This window comes from Tupaia chinensis, unplaced genomic scaffold (genome assembly GCF_000334495.1).
Source record: "Tupaia chinensis unplaced genomic scaffold, TupChi_1.0 Scaffold000097_1, whole genome shotgun sequence".
Taxonomy (NCBI): Eukaryota; Metazoa; Chordata; class Mammalia; order Scandentia; family Tupaiidae; genus Tupaia; species Tupaia belangeri.
This window is the reverse complement of record NW_006159559.1, coordinates 9783708-9793345: the sequence shown is the minus strand read 5'-3', so window position 1 is coordinate 9793345 and position 9638 is coordinate 9783708. Positions and strand designations below refer to the sequence as shown.

General features: G+C 40.7%; 2 pseudogenes; one reads left to right on the top strand and one right to left on the bottom strand.

The window, feature by feature from the left end:
• The first annotated feature begins 5162 nt into the window (after positions 1 to 5162).
• Positions 5163 to 5885, top strand: LOC102495110 (E3 ubiquitin-protein ligase RNF138-like; annotated as a pseudogene).
• Positions 5886 to 7219: 1334 nt separating this feature from the next.
• Positions 7220 to 9171, bottom strand: LOC102468541 (heat shock cognate 71 kDa protein pseudogene; annotated as a pseudogene).
• Between the last annotated feature and the right edge of the window lie 467 nt (positions 9172 to 9638).

The following is a 9638-nucleotide window of genomic DNA, read 5'->3' as shown; positions in this document are numbered from 1 at the left end:
CATTGATACTTGGAAATAAAAACTGAAATACAAGATCACATGTGTAGATGTCCGTTCAAAGGCTCATCCTTTAACAGTTAAAGATGATGATAAAGAAGCTAACGGAACAGTGTGAGTTAGCTCTACACCAAGGCGGTTGTACAATTGAGTGAAAAATCAAAAACAGAGTTCCAAGGAAGTGTTCTTCTTACTATCTATGTAATATATGTATGAATCCAGTGAATACATTTTTCAGGTTATAAAGACTTTTCACTGTAAGCTCAATCAATTGCAAAGTGCACAATTTCCTATGTATTGTGACATTTTAAAGTAAAATGATTATATTACTCTTCATTTAAAAAAGTTATTTTTCAATTTAACTTTATGTACTTATGTATTTATTTATTTATTTAATTCGACTAGAGAGAGACAGAGTGAGAGAGAGAGAGAGAGAGAGAGAGAGAAAGCTGCCAGGTCCAGGACTTGAACTGTGGTCAGTCATGTGGGAGTCCACCATACCACCTACCAGCCCCTACATCACTCTTTTAAATATTTCAAAGGAAATTCAATGCTATTCTAATTTGATATCTTCATAAATCATAACAGAGGAATTATTCATTGCCAATATTTCTTCTTTAACTGATTTCTATTGTGTTTCGCAGAAGCTTAATAATATCCTGGTGTAATATTTTTAATTTTTGAAAATCTTTTATAAATAATTTTATATTTACCTACCACAAAATATGTATAAAAATTCAATCTAAAATATTTTTATTTTCTGTGATTATAGAATTCTATGCTAAAAATGTCTCTCTGGACCAGCCAGTGGAAGAGTTGGTATCAAACTGAACTACAGTGCTGGAAGCTCTTCAGATCCCCTGGTCAGCTTGAAAATATGCCAGTGGTGTTGCATTTGCCCAAGATCCTGGGGTGCTGGAGGGCTGGGCAAAGAGAATGGTGGTGAGAAGAGACTTTGTGGATGGTGCCTCTCTCTTTTCTTCTCTCTCTTTCATGCACACGTACACGTTCTGCAACATAAGTAAAACAAACTTTTAAAAAATGTTTTTCCTGATTGAGTTTCTATAACAATTATTTTTGGTACCAATTTACCAAAACAGAATGCACATATTATGATGTGAGATGTAAGTATTAACATAAAATGATTTCGAAGTGAATGTGGAAATAGTCATGCTATTCTAAGTGCAGATGTGATAGTAATAACATTACTGGTAGTAGTAACATGTATTGGCATTCATTATATGCTAGGGATTGTCTATGTCCTTACTTGTTACATACTCTTTTTCTTTTTTGGAGAGGTTTTCGCTATAGGGCACGTGCGCTTGCCAGCCAGACAGAGAGAGACATAGAGACAGAAAGCGAGAAATCACCCCCCAGGGGGGATGGTCACGCCACAATCCCTTCTCCTCCATTCTCCCCTCAGGATCCTGGGCACACACGCACACGCGCCCGGCATGAGTTTTAAGCCACCGGGTCTGGGACGCGAACCACGGTCGACTACGTGGGAGTCCAGCGACATAGCCATTACGCTAACTGCTGGTTCCCGACACAATATCTTGACCAAGGCATGTTCTCAGGCAGTTCAAGTTTAGAAAAAAATTCTTTTTTTTTTTTTTTTTTGAGAGATTTTTGCTATAGGGCTCGTGTGCTCTCCAGAAAGACAGAGAGAGAAATAGTCTAGTCCCAGGATCTTGGGCATGCACACTCATGTGCCTGGCGTGAGTTTAAGCCACTGGGTCTGGGACTTGAATCACAGCCAAGTACGTGAGAGTCCAGTGACATGGCCATTATGCCAATTGCCGATCCCAAAAAGAATTCTTATGAGAGTTGAGAATTTTTATATTGATGATCCTAAAACCACTCATGCTCCTTTATTCCTTGGAAAATCTTAGGCCACCCCCAGAGGCATGTGGTCCCCATTTGAAGACTGCTTTAGTTATAGAAGGCTTGGGAAAATGAACTATCTGAATTAAATATTAGGGAACCTCAGAGAAAATGGGCTTTCAATATGGGGCTTATGGATGGGCTCCAGTGTGGGGCAAAAGCCTTTAAGAATTGCACTAGAATTTTTGTGGGTGTATACATTTGTGGGTGTATACGTTTGTGGGGGGTGGGGAGAATTTTTGTAGTTTCATTAGTGACTACTTACTGATGAAAATAAATGGTTAAAAGAAATCTTTGGATTCCAAATTACAGGGAGTATACCTAGCTTAAATTTTTCTGTAAGGAATCTACTTTTTAATTTGTGAACTTTGAAGGATTATTTTATATCTAGTTTGGTTTCAAAAAGATTTTAACAGCTTATGAAATTATATATAGTAAGAGAAAATATGAGGAGAACAGAATGGATTGAATGTAAGGATTGGAAAGTAACTGAAAGCTAAGAGCAAGATTAAAGCACACAGAGCTGTTGAGGGACTCCCCATTCCCTTGTTAAGATAAGGCCACAAATGTGAGTACGTGCTTTCTGACAGTCAGCAGAAGAGGGGCACAATCATCCAGGTCAATGGCCATGATTTGGAATGTATCTGTTTCTTTCACTGGGACCAAATGAAAATCCTTCCATAACTTTTTATTTATTTCATTTTGTTTTGTTTACTTATTTATTTGTTTAAAGTTTACTGTAGAGCACTTGTGCTTGCTGGAGAGAGACACAGAGAGATAGGCAGGAGAGAAAGTAAGAAATCACACACTCCCCTAAGAGGTGGAGGAGGGGATGGCCATGACACAGCCCTATCTCCTTTCTTCTCTCAGGATTTTGGGCACACATGCACACTTGCCTGGCAGTTTTCAAGCTATTGGATCTGGGATTCAAACTGCATAGTTGGCCATGTGGGATCAGTTGCCTTAACTTCTACACCACCTGCTGGCCCTCTTTATTTTGCTTTTAGATATTGTTTCACTGTCAAGATCTTCCTGCCTCAAACTTCTAGCTAGGACCACAAGTGCACATCACCAAGACAGGCCTTTAGTTGGATTAGGAGTCAAACCTGGGCCTCCTGTGTGGTCCCAGCATGGGGCAGTGTGTTAGCAGTGCACCACCAGAGCTGGGCCTCCTCCCACAGCTTTGTGTAAAGAGAATGCTATGAAGTACTGTAGACTATGTGCTCAATAATATGGTGTATGCGGGACCAGCAGTTAGCGTAATGGCTATGTCGCTAGACTCCCATGTAGTTCAAGCCCCGGACCTGGCGTCTTAAATTCACGCTGGGCACGTGTGCGCGTGTGTCCAAGATCCCAAGAGGAGAATGGAGGAGAAGGGATTGCGGTGTGGTCATCTCCCCTGGGGTGGGGGGTGATTTTTCGCTTTCTGTCTCTCTGTCTCTCTTTGTCTTTCTGGTGAGTGCACGTGCCCGGTAGAAAAACCTCTAAAAAATTTAATAATAATATGGTGTATGTTATAGTTATCTTCACAGAATTGTTTCTTAATGCAGTAGTTACATTTGCTGAGTGCTTATCATGTGAGAAACACTTGACAAAGACATTTACAGATATTATGTCATCAATTCCTCACAAAAATATTGTAAGATGGGATAGAACAAGGCTAAAGCGATAGTGTGTGACTTGAAGGTAGGTTATTAAAGGCAGTGTGGCTTCCTACCTTGCTCAGTTTCTCTACTGGTTCACATACTCTGGGGGACTATTATGGGACAGGTTATGGAGAAGCCAGCTTCAGTGAGGGACAGAGGTTTCCAGTCAATGGTCAGTAAGAAATGGATGCCCCTTGCCATCAGCCATGTGAGTGAACTTGTAAGTGGATTCTCTAGCTCCAGCTGAGCTTTGAGATGGCTGCAGCCCTGGCTGCAGACAAGTGGAACATTTGGGTAGTGTTACTGTTTTTGTCACAAATAATATCATTTCTAGACTTTTTTTATTTCCTTTTTTTGGCTTAGAGAATAAATGAATTATTGGTCAAGTTGCTTACATTCAAATAGAAATTCTAAGTGTTGTTTTCAGGACCTATCTTATACTGTTTTCCTTAGTGGCTGTACATTTAAGTTCCCACTTATAGATTAAAGCAAACCACATTTAGACTTTCTATTTGATTGCCTACGTTTCCCAGCCTTCTTGTAGTTAGTGAGCCCATAGGACTAATTTTGGCCAATGATATGGGAGTAAAGTGATCTTCAGGCTGAGGCAGTGAAAAGCCAATATGTAGGGGCTGGCAGGTGGCATGGAAGTTAAGGCGCTAGATCCCACATTGCCGCCTTTGTAGGTATTCTGGCCCTGGTGGCATGAAAAATCACTCCAAGTGAATGTGCCAGCATGCTCGAAGTACTGAGAGGAGAATGGAGGAGGAGGGATTGCACTGTGGCCATCCCTTGGGGGGATTTCTCACTTTCCCTTTCTCCCTCTGTCTCCCTGTGGCAATCACATGTACCCTATAGAAAAAAAAAGCCTATATATAATTTCCCAGTCTTTTCTTTCTCCTGATTGACAAAGTTATGTGTGCCTTATAGAATATCTACAAATTGGGGAGTATTAGCCTGAATTCTTGAATGACTCTGGAGCTGAGTCTCTTGCTGACCTCTGATAAACTTGGAGTAAGAGCAAGAAATGAATCATATGTGAAGTCACCACAGATTTTGGATTAATTTATTACCACAATATAATTTAGTATATTTCAGTTAGTGTATTTTTCTGAGAAAATAGATTTCTCTACATGATAATAGGAGAGGTTAAGAATTTCTTAAAGAATTGTTTATTTATTTATTTAATCTTATTTGTTATTTTTATGTTTTAACTTGACCAGAAAGAGAGAGGCAAAAAGTGAGAAGGCAAGCTGCCAGATCCAGAACTTGAACTGTGACCAGTCATGTGGACTCCAGTACCTTAAGCACCATTCCACCTGCTGGCCCCTGAGGTTAATAATGTTAATAGGGGAAAGATTTTATCTAAACAATGCCAGATTTTTCATAATGAACACTTATTTGAGAGTCTTAGCATCAGTTAAGAAAAATGGAACTGGTTTACACATTGGATGGAAGATATGCTAAATGAATAGGTTAAAAAAATTGTCCTTTGAGGGACAGGAGGTGGTATAGTGGTTAAGGTGCTGGATTCTCATGTAACTAACCAAAGTTTGAGTCCTAGACCTGGCTGCTTGAAAATCATGCTGGGGACTTCAGTCGCTGCCACTATCACTTTGTTTCACCACCGGTACCATGGCTGAGGAGCTCTCAGCCGGCACGTTGCACACTGAGGATGATTTCTGCTGCCCCCTCTGGCAGGAGGTGCTCAGGATGCCTGTGTGGACCTTGGCCTGTCACAGGATTTCTGTTGAAAATGTTTCCCGACTACAATGAGAGAGAGCAGAATACATTGCCCCCCTGTGTTGTGGAAATGTGACTAGAAGAGAGGGAGCTTGTCCTGAACAGACCTTAGACCTCATATCATGAGGAAGTTTTCTAGTAGCTGCAGATGATTTGCCAAATTGATAAAATTCTATTGCATGAGACATCATTACAGATCTTGTAAGAAGTATCAGGATGAATATGGTGTTTTCTATCATTCCGAACTTTCAGATCTCTCAGGATTCAGTAGGGAACAGTAATAGGAGTGAAACATCCATATCTCAGAACACAGAAACTCGCCCAGAGAATACAAGTTCTTCTGGGCATCCTACCTTTACCTGTCCCTTGTGTCAATAATGCAATTTTACCAGACAGCGTTTACTGGATTGCTGTAATAATATTCATCTATCTCAGAGAGTTCCTGTGACATGTCCTATCTGTGTGTCTCTTCCTTGGGGAGATCCTAGCCAGATTATTAGAAATTTTGTTAGTCATCTAAACCAAAGACATCAGTTTGATTATAGAGGATTTGTGGATCTTCAACTAGATGAGGAAACTCAGCACCAAACTGCTCTTGAAGAGTCTCTACAATAAACATCTGAAGGCTGCAGACATCTCTGCATCTTTGTATTTGCAGGTGCCATCTTTAAGGAGAAAACTACCTGAGATCACTATGCCAGGACATTGATGTGTATATGAATAAAAGTAATTCAGTCTATTGTGGTTTTTTTTTAGAATTATTTTATTTAATTTTACATATTCATTCATTTTTTTTTAAATTAGATCATAGAGAGACCAGGGGGTGGGGGAAGTGAGAAAGCAAGCCACCAGGTCCGGGACTTGAACTATGGTCAAGTGGGAGTGTCTAGCACCTTAACCACCATGCCACCTGCTGGTCCCAAGTTTTTAAATTGAAAAATAAAGGTGAGTCATTTAAAAACTTCATTCTCTTGAAATATATGAAAGCTCGACATTAGCTTTAAAAGCATAGAGATTATATCTGACTAATGTAATGGTGAAAGAGAATCTCTATTTTTTTTTTTTTTTACTATTACATACTCGAATTTTTCACTATTATGTGGCTTCAAAATTTGGTGCACTTCCTCCCATTTACTTTATCATATGCAGGTAACGCACAGTAGTAAATTCAGAAAGATGTGATTACTATAAATTTAACCAATTGGAGCCAGTTATCAGAGTTGCAGAATGGAAACTTAAAGTGCTAAATGAAACAATCCAAAGGAAAATTTTGAAAATACACATTCTAGCTCAAGAATCCAAGTTCCAGAACATTGTATTTATAAAGCATTTAGTATTTTTGAAGACTAGTGAGATTTTTTAAAAAATAATTTTAACTCTTTAAAAAGTGAAAGCTTACTGTAAGATATTTTCTTTTCACTATTAGAAGGAAATATCAAGAGAAAAATTTCTTTCTTTGGTGGGTAATTGGTCATTTCAATCTTGTTTGTTTGACTAATTTTTAAGCCTTAAGTATACAAGTCTGGATAATAGTTCTTTGGTCTTAGAATTTTCCATAGCCAGTATTTCTGATTAGTTAAAATGAACCTTTTATTAGAAACTTTCAGTTGATGATTTTATATTCTACAGACAAATTTAAATGAGAAGTTTGGCCTCATTTAAGTATAGCAATTCAAAGATAAAGATGTGTATGTATCATATACTTTCTTTTTTTTATGGTGCCAATTTTAAATAGTTTTAAGACATTGCATTTTCCACTTATGATACAGTGTTTATAAAGTGCAATGTTACTTTTCCCTGTGCATGTGTTCCATATTCAAGTATTGAGAATGCCCAGTAATTCACTATAGCAGCTGAACTTTTAAGACTGCCAGAGTTCACTACAAATTGGGGTCCTTCAACATGTTACTGCGTGGAGCAATGCTATGTAATCTACGCTCAGGGTTAGTTTAATCAACTTCTTCAATGGTGGGTCCTGAAGAAGCGCCACCAGATGGAGGAGCACCCCTGCCGGGAAAGCCTCCAGGCATGCCCCCAGGCATCCCCCCCTGGCATGCCCCCTGCACTCTGGTACAGCTTGGTGATGATGGGGTTGCAGACTTTCTCCAGCTCCTTCTGCTGATGCTCAAACTCTTCTTTCTCTGCAGTCTGGTTCTTGTTAAGCCAGTTGATGATTTCATTGCACTTGTCAAGAATCTTCTGCTTGTCCTCGTCATTGATCTTGCCTTGGAGTTTCTCGTCCTCCACCATGGCTTTCATGTTGAAAGCATAGGACTCCAGGGAGTTCTTGGAAGACACCTTGTCCCTCTGCTTCTCATCCTCAGCCTTGTACTTCTCAGCCTCCTGGACCATGCGCTTGATGTCCTCCTTACTCAGACGACCCTTATCGTTGGTGATCTTGTTCTCTTTCCCAGTGCTCTTATCAATAGCAGAGACATTCAGGATGCCATTGGCATCGATATCGAAAGTGACTTCAATCTGAGGAACACCACTGGGTGCAAGAGGTATGCCTGTGAGCTCAAACTTGCCCAGCAGGTTGTTATTCTTGGTCATGGCGTGCTCACCTTCATAAACCTGGATGAGCACCCCGGACTGGTTGTCGGAGTAGGTGGTAAAGGTCTGTGTCTGCTTGGTGGGAATGGTGGTGTTCCGCTTGGTGAGGACAGTCATGACCCCACCAACAGTTTTGATGCCGAGGGACAGAGGCGTGACATCCAAGAGCAGCAGATCCTGAACGTTCTCAGACTTGTCTCCGGATAAGATGGCTGCCTGGACGGCTGCACCATAAGCAATGGCCTCATCAGGGTTGGTGTTCTTATTCAGTTCTTTCCCGTCAAAGAAGTCTTGTAGCAGCTTCTGAATCTTGGGGATATGAGTAGAGCTGCCCACCAGGACAGTCATAGATCTGTGATTTGTCTAGTTTGACATCCTGAAGGGCTTTCTCTACAGGGTCCAGGGTCCCATGGAACAGTTCTGCATTCAACTCTTCAAATTGGGCACTGGTAATGGAGGTATAGAAGTCGATTCCTTCATAGAGGGAGTCAATCTCAATACTGGCCTGGGTGCTGGAGGAGAGGGTGTGCTTAGCCCGTTCACAAGCAGTGCAAAGGCGGCGGATAGCTCTCTTGTTCTCACTGATGTCCTTCTCATGCTTGCGCTTAAACTCGGCCATGAAATGGTTGACCACGTGATTGTCGAAATCTTCTCTGCCCAAGTGTGTATCTCCAGCTATAGATTTGACCTCAGAAATTCCATCCTCAATAGTGAGGATGGACACATCAAAAGTGCCACCTCCCAAGTCAAAGATCAGCACATTTCTTTCAGCTCCAACCTTTTTGTCTAGACCGTAGGCAATGGCAGCAGCAGTTGGCTCGTTGATAATCCTAAGCACATTGAGACCAGCGATAGTCCCGGCATCTTTGGTAGCTTGATGCTGAGAGTCATTGAAATAAGCAGGCACAGTAACCACAGCATTGGTAACAGTCTTCCCAAGTTAAGCTTCTGCAATTTCCTTCATCTTGGCCAGAACCATAGATGATACCTCCTCTGGGTAGAAACTTTTGGTCTCTCCTTTGTATTCTACTTGCACCTTGGGCCTGCCTGTGTCATTCACCACCATGAAGGGCCAGTGCTTCATGTCAGACTGGACAACAACATCATCAAACCTGCGTCCAATGAGACGCTTGGCATCGAAAACTGTATTGGTGGGGTTCATTGCAACCTGATTTTTTGCAGAATCACCGATCAGTCGTTCGGTGTCAGTAAAGGCGACATAGCTTGGAGTGGTTCTGTTCCCCTGATCGTTGGCAATTATCTCTACTTTTCTGTGCTGGAAGACACCCACGCAGGAGTAGGTGTCTTCAAGATCAATGCCAACTGCAGGTCCCTTAGACATGGTTGCTTCTGTGTAGACCCGCCTTGGCTCGCGAAGCTCACGCTGCCCCCGCGTTCAATGAGCTGTATCATATGCTTTCATGTGTATGTACACACATGTGTATGTATGCAGTTTGTCACTTATATACAAAATTTCTATTAAGGATTTTAAAATTGGAAAGCAATAGAGGACTGAAGTGTTTATCCAACTTAAAGTTTTGTGTATCACCAAATTTTATAAAAGTGACATCCAAATGCTAAGGTGTTTAGTTGGCTGCTATTACACCTTAAAAATTGAGTTTAAACACATACACGATTACCTGCTTATATGATGTTCATTATTATTCTCAAAGGTAATGGGTGACTATGATAATAGTGAGACAACACCACCAGCCACTGTGTTTCACTGCTTTTTAGTCAAAACTGGGCTTGTTTTTAGTATTCATTACTGAAAATCATCAAGTATTTTATTGAAGGCCCAAATCACAGAATAAA